This window comes from Artemia franciscana, chromosome 4 (assembly GCF_032884065.1).
Source record: "Artemia franciscana chromosome 4, ASM3288406v1, whole genome shotgun sequence".
NCBI lineage: Eukaryota > Metazoa > Arthropoda > Branchiopoda > Anostraca > Artemiidae > Artemia > Artemia franciscana.
Window position 1 is genome coordinate 38834095 of NC_088866.1, and position 13002 is coordinate 38847096.

Consider the following 13002-nt stretch of genomic DNA (forward strand, 5'->3'; position numbering starts at 1 on the left):
ACAGCTGCCAGAAGTCCCTCAGGCAGGGTATTGTCGGGCAGATTGACTCATTATTACAAACAGTTACCGAACAATTTCTGACATATCAGATATTTTTGCCTACATTTTTCGAAAATCTCAGTTTTCAAAATTATTGTATAAAAGGTTAGCTATGCAGAAACTAATCCAAGTAGGGGAAGTTTGGACAAGAAGTAGGCGGGAAAAGGTATCTTTCTGAAGAAAATTTTATTCAAAAAGTCTGCCTTAATTAAAACCATTGCGCAGTCTATCAGGTAGTAAATACGTATTTACCTGAAGACACCAGAAAACATTTTTATCCCAGATTTTAGTAAGATGTTTTTCTTTATTCTTTGAGCAAGATAGAGGATGTTGTTTTCATAACTTAACTTCTGAACAATAAGTTGTATGATAATTATTGTGCTTTTGTCAGAAGCTTTGTTCTTTTGGCTCCAAAACGCTGTCCAATGATTAATTTATGTTGGCATCTAGTGATACAAAAATGAACCTTTGAGAAAGACGTGTCAGAAGACGTGTCACTCTGGGACACGTCTTCCGGGGTACCTGGAGACACTTTTGTCTATTGTTTCCCAGGGTACCCTCATATCTACATCAGGCAACTCCAGCCAAAGGCAACTCCAGACTTATAATAAAATTATATTATATCAACTTATTATTAACTTCAGTAAAATGCTTAAGAAGATGAAGATTGATCCGTCTCTCTATGCCTGAGTTGAAGAAAATAACGAAGCTGGTGTAATGGCCCACTTGAAAGATGGTTGGCCACTCAGATCCGCAGCTAAACTGTATTATGTTAAGAAGTCAAAACTTTGTCCGTACTTTAAGTTATTTGCTGCATAATCGGCTGAAAACAAATAGTGTTTTATTTCTCAACTGGCTACGAAAGATTCCTCACTTCTTAAATGGAAGATTCCCTCGATTCTTGTCTTCTGCTATAATCGCGAAAGAATTATATTCTTAAGAAAAAATGGACAAAGAAAGTAGCATGGGGATTTGCCAAGGAAAAGAAAGTGAAACACCCCAAATCGTGGGATCATAGTGAAGCAGCAGGAGAAGACTGGTATAAGGGGTTTATGAAGAGACATGCTAAAATTTACCCTGAGCAGATCGGAACGCACTAGCCTTCATCGCAATCTTGGTTTCAGCCGTGATGCAGTTGCCGAATTTCCTGAAACGAAACCTCCCTACTTGTAAGTTCATATTTCCAGAGACAAAGAATGAGACCTTCAGGATAACAAGCAAAATTGCCTTACATCTACCAACTTGTACTTGTACTTGCGGCGGGAATCAGGCGTTTCCACCTCGCCCGGCATCGATGATCTTAGAGACCTTCTTGGACCATGTTGATCGATCTTGTGCCAGCTGCTCTGCAAAGGCGAGCCACTGTGTTGACCATCTGTGACCAAATTTTCTGAAACCCCCTATTGGTTCAAGGTCTGACTTGGCCAGGTTCCACCAGTTCTTCCTCTGTCCTCCTTGGCGTTTCTTCCAGTAGCTAATAGGCTCAACTAGAAGTATTTGGCGAGGCAGGTACTCTGGCGGTTTCCGCAATACATGGCCCAACCATTTCAAACGGCGTTCTTTAATAGTGAGCACAACATCTCTCTGAATATTGCACATTCGACGTATATTCACGTTGGAGATACGGTCACGTAGCTGTACTCTGAGAATTCTTCGTAGACAAGTATGCTCAAACACCTTAAGTGTATTCTCTTGTTGTAGTTTTGCCGACCATGTTTCGCACCCGTAAAGGAGAACGGTGCGGACTAGTGCCATGTAAATTCGAACTTTCGTTTGGACACTGATTTCACGGCGATTCCATAAGGGTTTCCGAAGAGAGGCAAAGACTGTCTGCGCTTTCTGTATTCTCTGTTGGATATCAGCGTCGGAAGATCCGTCAGTACAAAGCTGGGAGCCTAGGTATGTGAAACGGTTGACTTTTTCCAGCTGAACTTGGTTGATAGTTAGTGGGAATGGTCCTGTGTCGTGGTTAATAGCCATGAATTTCGTTTTCTCTGTGCTGACTTTCAAGCCGATCAGATCTGCCCAGGCCACAACGCTGTCAAGCATGTTTTGGGCTTCTACAGGGTACCAAAGTCAGCCAAAGCCTAGTCTAAGTGGTAGCACGGAACGCGCAGCATAAGACCTTACCTTTGATGTCAACCTTTCATAGTATGTTGTTGATTATATTACGTTACAAGCTTCTGTTTTATTTTTTATCGTAATAGAAGTAGACTGTAGGTTTTTACTAAATGATATTTTGTAAAAAGAGTTCTATGTCCCATTGTACCCTCCAGGTTATCCAAGGGTACCCAGGGGTCTGGGTACTCTGAGACAAAAGAAGTGGGTCAGGAAAATTATCAGTAACTAAGAAGTTTATCAAGGGAACAATCTGCAAAAAATCTGAGAGAATGTCAAATCAGTTCTATTTAAGAAAGTAACAAAATCAAGTAATTTGACCAAAGCATTCTCCAGATATCTGTCATAATCTTGAACTTGTCCCAGGGTACACTTATCTCCCCTACTAGGTGTACTTCCAGAAAAAAATAAAAACGAAAAACCATTTACGGGATCTCATTTTATTATGTTTTGAAATTATCCTGATTTTTGCAATATTTTCTGATCTTTTTTTTTAATAATAAATTTTGGAAAGATGTTATCACACTTCGTTTTATTTGAAAAAGTTAAAATACATTAATAAAATGACAAGTCAATAGGAATTGAACGCGAAGCATGTTCCAAGAAAAGTTTTCAATTTCACATTTGCTATTTTTGTACAGGAAAAGGGAGTGTTTGGATTAAGGTAAATTTTCACACGAAAATTTGTTTTGTAACAGGTGTGTTCTTGCTTTTTTTTTAACTGCTATCCTGATTGAGAGGTTACTTTAAGAAGGGAAACATATTTCCAGTTCCAACATGATTGGCAATCTTCAAAAAAGCTGTAAAAAGCATATTAGCCATTTACTAATTATTATTTTTTCTGTGGTTTGACACTTTCAGTCAAGTTGAAATTTCAGAAAATACGGATATCATAAGTAAATGGCCTGGGCGAACAAATTAGTTATTTCAGAAATTGGAGGGGAAATCAGTGGGTATTATTTGGTTTAAGAAAAAATGTAAATGTCTACCATAACATTTTCATTGAAACTGTATGGTAACTATTGTGTATATTGTGGATATCCATCTGCATTTGTGTGCAATATCATGTTCAGCATTTTATTGGCTGCATAATACATGGTACCTACAATGTTTTATGCGTTGTAATATTTGTCTCATATACTTGTTTCGTTTAAACCTATTCAAATCTTAAGATATCCTTATAGAAAACAATATAAAGACTGAATAAGGACAGTATTTTCCAAATAGGGAGTATTTTTCAAATAGTTTCATAGTAAGCCAGACCCGGAAAATGAGAATTAGCAGAGAAACAAAGTAAAAGATGTTATGAATTCAGTATATTTGAAAAACTCTAGACTATTGTTTTTGGTCCCTCGTTTCAATTAATAAAATGTTAATTTGCATTCCTTACACAGAATCATTCCGAAAGTGTTCGGTATGATTTTTTTAAATTAAAAGTGCCACAACCTTCTTTTGGATACTTGTTTACTGGAAATTTGTTTTCAAGCTTGTATCTCACTTTCTTGTTGTAGCTCGGACGATAGACTTTTTTTTTTAGTTCCATTTAAACTTTCAACAAGACCATTTTACGTCCTCAAACGATGTGGTTAGCTCAAATATTAAAAGGTTAAAATCAGATTGTTTAACGCTAAGGTTTATTAAAATAGCGACATCAGAGTCAACGCAATAGGGTCATTTAGGAACGGTTGTAGCATCTCTCGTGCATCATTGTCAATTTTTCTGACCATTTAATACGGAAGAAGTGGACGTAAAAACTTGAGGGGGACTCATTTGATCGGAAATTGAAAGTTTTAGGAAGTTCGAGATCAGAAACTTATCGAAAGGTAACCAGCAACCTCCCACATTCTTTCTTTGGGTACTCTGAGACCCTTTCAAGGTTTCGTATCACAATTTAGATACAGTTTATAAGTTTAGAATAGTCAGAAGGGGACTTAGTATGCCTCTAGGGTGAATATAATTCTAATATCTTCAAGACTATGATCCCAAATTAAGTAATAAGCAGATTGCTTACATGTTGGTAGAAAAGGCGGTAGAAAAGCAGAAAATTTGCCAACAAAGATTTGTGTGTGCAATGCCATTAAATTATCCTGACATTTTCTCTGTTGCCTCAGAAAATTAACTTATCAGCGATATGCTGGTAGATTATAAATGCTGTTTTATAGTATTTTAAGATATTTGTGGTTATCAAGACTATCATGACTTGGTAAACAGCTGCTTTTATAGATAATAAGCAATAACAAAATGTAAATTTTGTAAAAATATGTACTATAACATAATGTCAATATGATAATGTTATAATTGCTTCAAGTTTCATCATCAGATACCTTAATCATAAAATTATGCTGAAATAAACAACTAAAATTTTCTTCGTTAAAAGTGAGAAGATGTAAAAATCCCGAGGATGTCATACCAAAAGACAATTTTTTTATGTCTAAGATCTGCAATAGTGTTTCTTTTGTTCACCGAAGTCATTGCACAAATTTTCCCTACGGAACAAGATGCCTTTAAATTGTTCCAAGGATCTGTTTGAAAATACCTTGAATTATCTTTTAATTACCTGTAATTGTCTTTTGTATTTCTTTGCAATTATGTAAAAATATTATTATTCTCAAGATGATTTGAAAACATGTACACAGCGAAAGTAAAACAGTTCAAAATAGGGATGATACCTTTTTATTGACAGTGAATAGATATAAAATTATTTAACTGGATATTTCGAACACATATACTGTGTTTATCATCAGCAGTAAAACTAAAAGACGTGAATAAAAATAAATAAAATTTATACCTAATAAACAAATTACATATAGTTTATTGCTCTTATTTTTTCAATGCAACAGCGGAGGCAAATCTCTTTGACCTTTTCGGTTCCGGTTCATTAGAATTATCTGACATATTACGTGGACAGAGGTCATAGCTCTTAGGTGAGGTGATATTTACTTTATTTGACCTCGGTAATTTATCATAAATTAAGTTCAATCCAAATTCACCTGTATCTCTGTTTATGGAATTATTCTTGAATAGAATTTTTTTTTTTAATTTCGATTGTTTCCCTGAACATTTGCTTTAAACCTTGGTCCCTAGAAATCAAAGAAACATTTTCAAACAAAATAAAAAGATTTGGAAAATTAAAGACATATTCCGAGAGGGTCGACGTGAAATCTTCTGGTTTGTTTTTTGCTTTAAAGATGATGAAATAGAATTATGATGTTGCAGCAATCTCGTTTTTAACCTGGAACATAAGGTAGAGAACAAAAATATATTTCTTTTCTGTTGTGTCCAGAATATCGTCAGAACATTCTAGAAATTTTTTCCTTCCTTTCGAAAAATTCTGGTCAATTAACCAACCCGGATAATGGTTACTTATTAAAATCTCTTTTAACAACACTAATTCCTCCTCAATGAACACATGTACACAGTAATACAGAGCAAGATATAGATTTAGAACCACAGCCAAGTTATTTGGAGTTTATTGCAGACAGCAAAGCGAATTGGCTGACAAGAATAAAAAAGAAAAAAAAAAAAATCAAACAGCAGAATCTATTATTCATTTATGTCAATAGAGTCTAATATCAATTTATTATTCCATAAATGTATCTTTTACTCCCCAAAATATTGTATACTCTATGTTTATACCTTTTATTGACAGAACTGAGGTCGAATGAGGGGCCCAGAACCATGACCCTGGAATTTAAGTTTTTACAATCACAGACTCCGACGGATGGGCTAGATGTGCTTAAATTAAATCTTTGGCGTATTAAAATAACAATAAAGAAAAGAAAAGGGGTTTCTCTTAATGAGTATTCTCCAGAGGTTATGGGTACAGCCAACTATTGCAGAGGATTTGAAAATGATTATTTTAATTCGACAAAAAAGAAAAGAAAAGGAAAAAGTTAGGAAGTTAAGCAAAAAAAGACGGAACTGCTTCCTTTATTGACACTGCAACAAACATCGACAAGAAAAAAAAACAGTAAAAGCTAGTAGTTGAGGGGACGATTGTGCAGAGGATAAACCCTTATTTGGAAACTAAAGATTGTCTATACTAAACTAGAGCACTGACCAACATACATGACCAACTGCCCAAACAGGCATCCGACGCTTTTGGATGAATGACTTATATATTCCTGTCAATACATGATTAGTAAAAACTGGATCATCACTGAATAAAAGCAATGTCCAGTTATTATAATACATAACATTCAAGTCGTGACATTATGTGAATGAATGTTTTGTCTTTTGAAAATAATGTTTAGTATTGGGGTATACATAAAGTTGAAATTAATAAAGTAGTATATATCTTAAGTAATGCTACCAAAGCCCTTGGTCATCCTTGTCCCAACCCCTTAGGGGCCCAACGCCCCTCCCCCAACTTTTTGTCACACTTTTTTCGTACTGAATTTTTTATATTCATTTTTTTAACTTAAAATATTTTTTTCTTAGAATTTTTATCAACTTTTTTCTTGTCTTAAAATGACATAAAATATAATTGAAAAAAAAATTCTTTTCATATTTTCAAAATACGAAATAAAAATGATATATATATATATATATATATATATATATATATATATATATATATATATATATATATATATATATATATATATATATATATATATATATATATATGTTAGTCGTGGTTTTTCCGATCAGAAAAATAGTGTTTGTAGTGACTTTTTTATTTATTTCTTATTTACTCAGAATTTTTGGGACTCTTTTGGGTATGTGTTTTTTATCTCTCTCTCTGCCTCTCTTTATCTCTCTCACTCTCTCTTTGTCTAGCTCTCTCTCTCTGTGCCTGTGGGTCAAGATGGATATTTGCTTCTCTGTCACACTATACCCATGTGTTTGAGCGAGTGTTTGCTTGTTTCTTGGACTGTTTTTGTGCGTTTGTGTGTCTGACTCTGTGACTTATAGGTGCTTTTGTCCTTCACCCTCTTTGTGTCTGAGTGAGCGTTTATTTGTCTCTGTATTTTTGTATATCTGCCTTACTCTGTGTTTCGTGTGCATTTTGTTTCTCTTTTTCTGTTTCTGTGTGTCTCGGTATATGTTTGCTTCTCTCTCCCTCTCTCTCTCTCTCTCTCTCTTTCGTTCTCTCTCTGTTCTTGTGTGTCTGAGTGGGTGTGTGCTTGTTTCTCTGTCTGTCTTTGTTTGTACGTGTGTCTGACTCTGTGTGTTTATAGGTGTTTTTGTCTCTCTCCGTCTCTCTTTGCACCTATATGTCTGAACGGGGATTTTCTTGTCTCTAATGGGTATTTGTATATTTCAGTGCCTTTCTTTTATGTGGGTTTGAATGTCTAACTTTGTGTCTTCGTATGTATTTTTGTCTCTCTCTCTCTCACACTTTTTTTCTCTCTCTCTATCTCTCTCTTTCTCTCTATCTCTCTGTGCCTATGTGTCTGAGCGGGTATTTGCGTGTCTCAATGTTTGTCTTTGTGAGTCTGAATCTGTGTGTTTGGATATTTTTCGGTCGTTCTCATTCTCTGTGCATCTGTGTCTAAGCGAGTTTTGCTTGTTTTTGTGTTTGTTTGTGTGTCTGAATCTGTGTGTTTGTATATTTTTCTGTCGTTCTCATTCTCTCTGCATCTGTATCTAAGCGGGTTTTTGCTTGTTTTTGTGTTTGTTTGTGTGTCTGATTCTGTGTGTTTGTATGTGTTTTTTTTCTATCTCTCTCTCTGTCTCTGTCTTTCTCTTTCTGTCTATCTCACTCTCCCTCTCTTTCTCTCTCTCTCTCTCTCTCTCTCTCTCTCTCTCTCTGTCTCTCTCTCTCTGTGCCTGCGTTTCTGAGCCCATGCCATTTTTTATGTGTTTACGTGTTTTGCTCTATATATTTGTAGCTCTTTTGCCTCTCTCTCTCTCTCTCTCTCTCTCTCTCTCTCTCTCTGTGTCAGTATGTCTGAGCGGCCGTTTGCTCATACCGCTCCCTCTCTCTCTCTCTCTGTGGCTATAAGTGTTAGCCGATGTTTTTTGGTTCCTCTGATTGTCTTTGTGTGTGTTGGTGTGTCTGAAAGTTTGAGTTTGGATGTGTTTTTGTCTCTCTCACTCATGTGCCTGTGTGTCTGAGCAGGAGTTGATTGCTTGTCTTTCTATTCTTGTTTGTATGTGTGACGCTGTGTGTTTGTAGGTGTTATCATCTCTCTCTCTTTCTCTCTCTCTCTCTATCTATCTTTCTTTCTTTCTCTCTCTCTATGTGCCTGTGTGTCGTGGCGGATGTTTGCTTGTCTTTCTAACCATGTCTGTGTGTATAAGCTGAGGTTTCCATGTTTTCATGTCCGTCTCTGTGTGTTTTTGTGTCTGAATCTATGTGTTTGTATGTGTTATATATATATATATATATATATATATATATATATATATATATATATATATATATATATATATATATATATATATATATATATATATATATATATATATATATATATATATATATATATATATATATATATATATATATATATATATATATATATATATATATCTCCCTCTTTTTGCCTGTTTGTTTGAGTGGCTCTTTACTTGTATCAATGTTTGTTTTTGTTTGTTTGACTCTTTGTGTTTCTATGTATTTTTGTCTTTCTCTCTGTATTCATGTGTGTCTATGTGGTATTGATTGTCTCAGTGTCTGTGTGTGTGTTTGTGTGAGTGCCCGTGTGTGTGTGTGCGTGTGTTTGTTTGTCTGTATGCGTGTTTGTGTTTGTGTGTTTGTTTGTCTGACTCGGTGTGTTTTTATGAGAGTGTGTGTGTGTGTTTGTGTGTGTATGTGTGTTCGCACGTGTGTGTGTGTGTGTGTCTGACTCGGTGTGTTTGTATGGGTCCCTCTCTCTCTCTGTATAACTCTATGTCTGAGTGCCTGTTTACTTGTCTCTGTCTGTGTGTTTCTGACTCGGTGTATTTATATATGTTTTGTCTCATCTCTCTGTGCCTGTATGTCTGAGCAGGTGTTTGCTTGTTTCTCTTTCTCTTCTTGTTTGTATGTCTGACGCTGTGTGTTAGTAGTTATTTTCATCTCTCTTTCTCTCTTTCTCTCTCTCTCTTTCTATATCTCTTTCTTTCTCTCTCTCTCTCTCTCTATGTGCCTGTGTGTCGTGGCGGATGTTTGCTTGTCTCTGTAACAATGTCTGTGTGTCTAAGCAGGTGTTTGCATGTTTTTGTGTCCGTCTGTGTGTGTTTTTGTTTCTAAACCTTAATGTTGTATGTATTTTTTCTATCCCTCTTTTGTCCCCTCTCTCTTTGTGCCTTTTTGTTTGAGTGGCTGTGTACTTGTCTTTATGTCTGTCTTTGTGTGCCTGACTCTGTGTTTTTGTATGTATTTTTGTCTTTCTCTCTGTATTCCTGTGTGTCTGACGGGTATTGCTTGTCTCAGTGTCTGTCTGTCTCTGTGTGTGTGTGTGTGTGTGTTTGTTTGTCTGACTCTGTGTGTTTGTATAGGTGTGTGTGTATGTTTGTGTGTTTGTTTGTCTGACTCGGTGTGTTTGTATGGGACTCTCTCTCTATAGCTCTGTGTCTCAGTGACTGTTTACTTGTCTCTGTCTCTGTGTTTCTGACTCGATGTATTTATATGTTTTCTCTCTCTCTCTCTCTCTCTCTCTCTCTCTCTCTCTCTCTCTCTCCCTGTGCATGTGTGTCGGGAACGTGGTTTTCTTGTCTTTATGTCTCTTTTTGTTTGATTTTTGTGTCTAACTCTGTGTTTGTATGTGTTTTGTATTTGTTTTGTCTCTCAATTTGTATGCCCAGGTATCGAAGAAGCGGTTTGCTAGTCTTTGTGTCTGTCCATACGAGAGTGACTCGGTCTCTTTGTATGCTTTTCTCTCTTTCTGTATACCTATGTTTCTGTGCGGCTGACTCGGTGTGTTTGCATTTGCTTTTGTCTCTCTCTCTCTGTGCCTGTGTGTTTAAGCCACTCTTTACCTGTCTCTTTGTATGTCTTTGGGTGTTTTTAACCCTGACTCTGTATATTTGTACGAGTTTTCCGTCTAAGCAGCGGCTTGCTTGTTTCTGTGTTTATCTGTGTGTGTGTGCCTGATTCAATTTGCTTGTATGCGTCTCTCTCTTTTTCTCTCTCTCTCTGTCTCTCGCTCTCTCTCTGTATGCATATGTGTCTGAAAGGTGGTTTGCCTGTCCCTCTGTCCGTCCTTGTTCATTTTTGTGCCTAAATCAGTGTGTTTGTTTGTCTTTTTGCCTCTCTCGCTCTGTGCCTGTGTAATTGAGCGTCTGTTTCTCTGTCTCTGTGTCTGTCTTCGTTTGTTTGTTCATCTGACTATGTGTATTTTTGTGTGTGTTTTGATTTTGTCTCTCTTTCCCTGCCTGTGTGTCCGATGGAATGATTGCCCGTCTTTGTGTCTGTCTTGTGTGTTTTCGTGTAATACTTTGTTTGTTTGTATGTATTTTTGTCTCTTTCTTTCTCTCTCTCAATATGCTTTTGTATCTGAGTGGTTGTTTGCTTTTCTATGTCTATCTTTGTGTGACTTTGTGTCTGACTCTGTGCGTTTGTCTGTGTATATATCTGTGTATGTGTCTCCGAGTAGCTGTTCACTTATCTCTTTGTCTGTCTTTTTGTGTTTTTGTGTGACTCTGTTTGTTTGTATATATTTCTCTCTCTCTCTCTCTGACACGCTCTCTGTGTCTGTTTGTCTAAGCAGGTTTTTGTTTGTCTCTCTGTTTGTCTTTGTGTTTTTGTGTGTATGACTTTGTGGTCAAATGAGTTTTTTTCTATCTCTCTCTCTCTCTTTGTTTGTGTGTCTTAGTGACTGTTTGCTTGTCTCTGTGTCTGTGTCTATTTCACGTAAGGTTTTGACAATGAAGTAGAGGATTCTCGTTATATCAGGTGATAGTTTGGTAATGTAGTGCAAAAAGTTTGATAACATCAAACATGATTTTGGTAATATAACACAAGATTTCGAAATACTTTGCTAAAAGTTTTTCAAGCATCCTTCCAAAAAAATCACTTCACAGAAGCAGTTGCTTAATAGCCTAAAAATTCTGAGTAAAAAAAATCAAAGTAAAAAATTCATTAAAAAGTCAAAAGGGAAAAAATGTCACTACAAAAGTTATTTTTATAATAGGAAAAATCATGACTAACATATCTATACCATCTTCATTTCGTATTTCAGAAATGCCACAGGTGATTTTTTGTAAGTATATTTTTGTAAGTCATTTTTAGACATGAAAAAATTAAGTTAAGAAAATTTTTAAGTAAAAAAAATACAAAATTGAAGTTAAAAAATTAAAGTTAAAAAATTAAGTACAAAAATAGGGGGGCAAAAAGTTAGGGTAGAAGCATTGGACCCCATGGAGGTTAGGACATGGATAAGCAAGGGCTGTTGTATCATTGCCAAAAAACATATATGACCTTATAAATATTAACTTTATGCTTGCCCCAATGCTAAACTATATTTTCAAAAGACAAAATATTTCTTCATATAATTCTCGTGACTTGAATATTCAGTATTATAATAACTGGACATTGTTTTATGCAGTGAATATCGAATATTTGCTAATCTTGTCCTGACTGGAATACATAGGTCGTTCACCCAAAAGCGTCGAATATTTGTCTGGGAAGTTCGTCATGTATATAGGTCTATACTCAAGTTTAGTATGGGCAAACTTTAGTGCCCAAACAAGGATGTATCGTAGGTAGTATAGAAGGTTTTAGTGCCCAAACAATGGTATATCGTCAGGACTATTGTCCCCCACTACTAACACTAAAAAATTGCCAATTATCAAGGAAATGAGCCAAAAAAGACGATATTAACAAATTTGCAAAGGCCATGCTAAACCAAGGACAGGAAAAAAAGTGACTAGAGCTACCAAGGTGTGTGAAGACATTTCGTTCCTTGTCGTTAAAATCTGGATAGTTTTACGATTTGCTCTCTAATTTTTTATATTTTTTGTATAATTCGTTTTTTTTGCCGTTTGCAAAATAATTTTAGAAGGTGTTAATGTTTTGTTGGCGTTTCTTTTCCCTGAAATATGAAATAGAAACTTACACATCTTATAATCTTTACTCTAACCCATCAATATTAATCCCAGAAAGATTGTTCTAAGCTTCCTCTTGCCATTCAATATTCCTCAAAGCAATCAAAGGGTCTTTTAGGATAAAGTCCTGATAAGGAATCTAATTAAAGGGGAATCTTATTTAATATTGTACGAGTCTCGTATAAAAAATTTTCAATGAAGAACAATTTCTTTCATTTGGAGAGCTCTAAAAATTTTAAGAATAATGTACTTTGGATGTGCTCTATTACAAACAAAGTTTCTTGGGCCTAGTAACCGCTTTACTTTTGTAATAGTTTTTCCCTTAGTAGGCTATTAATCAATTGTTTGGTTGATTGATTGATTGATACAAACTCAGCAGCCTAGAGAGGCAGTCTGTTCGACTGTTAAACCCCCACGTGATCTGAGTTCAGACCGGCGTAAGCCAGGTTAGTTTCTACCCCCAAGGCAAATCCACTCATGATAGTACGAAAGGACCTCTTGAGATTTTATGTCAGCTTGGCAGACAAATGCGTTAGATTTAGGATCTATTTATAAGGAGACCTTAGTTGATAGCACTAGCTTAAATGATCTATTTTATTTTTTTACAAGTAGTTATGGTTTTAGTTTCAGTTGCTTTTTTAACACTATTAGAACGAAAGATTTTGGGTTACATTCAGTTACGTAAGGGCCCAAATAAAGTCGGTTTTCTTGGGATCCTTCAACCTTTTTCTGACGGGGTCAAATTATTTTGTAAGGAAGTCTCACTTCCTCTTGTCTCCAATTTCATACCGTATCTCGTTGCTCCTGTGTTCAGTTTATTCCTTTCCTTTTTCTTATGAACTCTAGTCCCATTTATTTCTTACGGTG

General features: G+C 35.6%; 1 protein-coding gene and 1 long non-coding RNA gene across 3 annotated transcripts in view; one reads left to right on the forward strand and one right to left on the reverse strand.

Annotated features, from left to right (window-relative positions):
- Nucleotides 1-13002, reverse strand: part of LOC136026411 (calcitonin gene-related peptide type 1 receptor-like) — a 213497-nt gene that overhangs the window by 41681 nt on the left and 158814 nt on the right. The window lies entirely within an intron of this gene.
- LOC136026412 (uncharacterized) overlaps nucleotides 12508-13002 on the forward strand; it is a 411673-nt gene continuing 411178 nt past the window's right edge. Inside the window, exon 1 of the long non-coding RNA XR_010617283.1 lies at nucleotides 12508-12645. This is a non-coding gene — a long non-coding RNA (uncharacterized LOC136026412). The remainder of the gene's footprint in view (nucleotides 12646-13002) is intronic.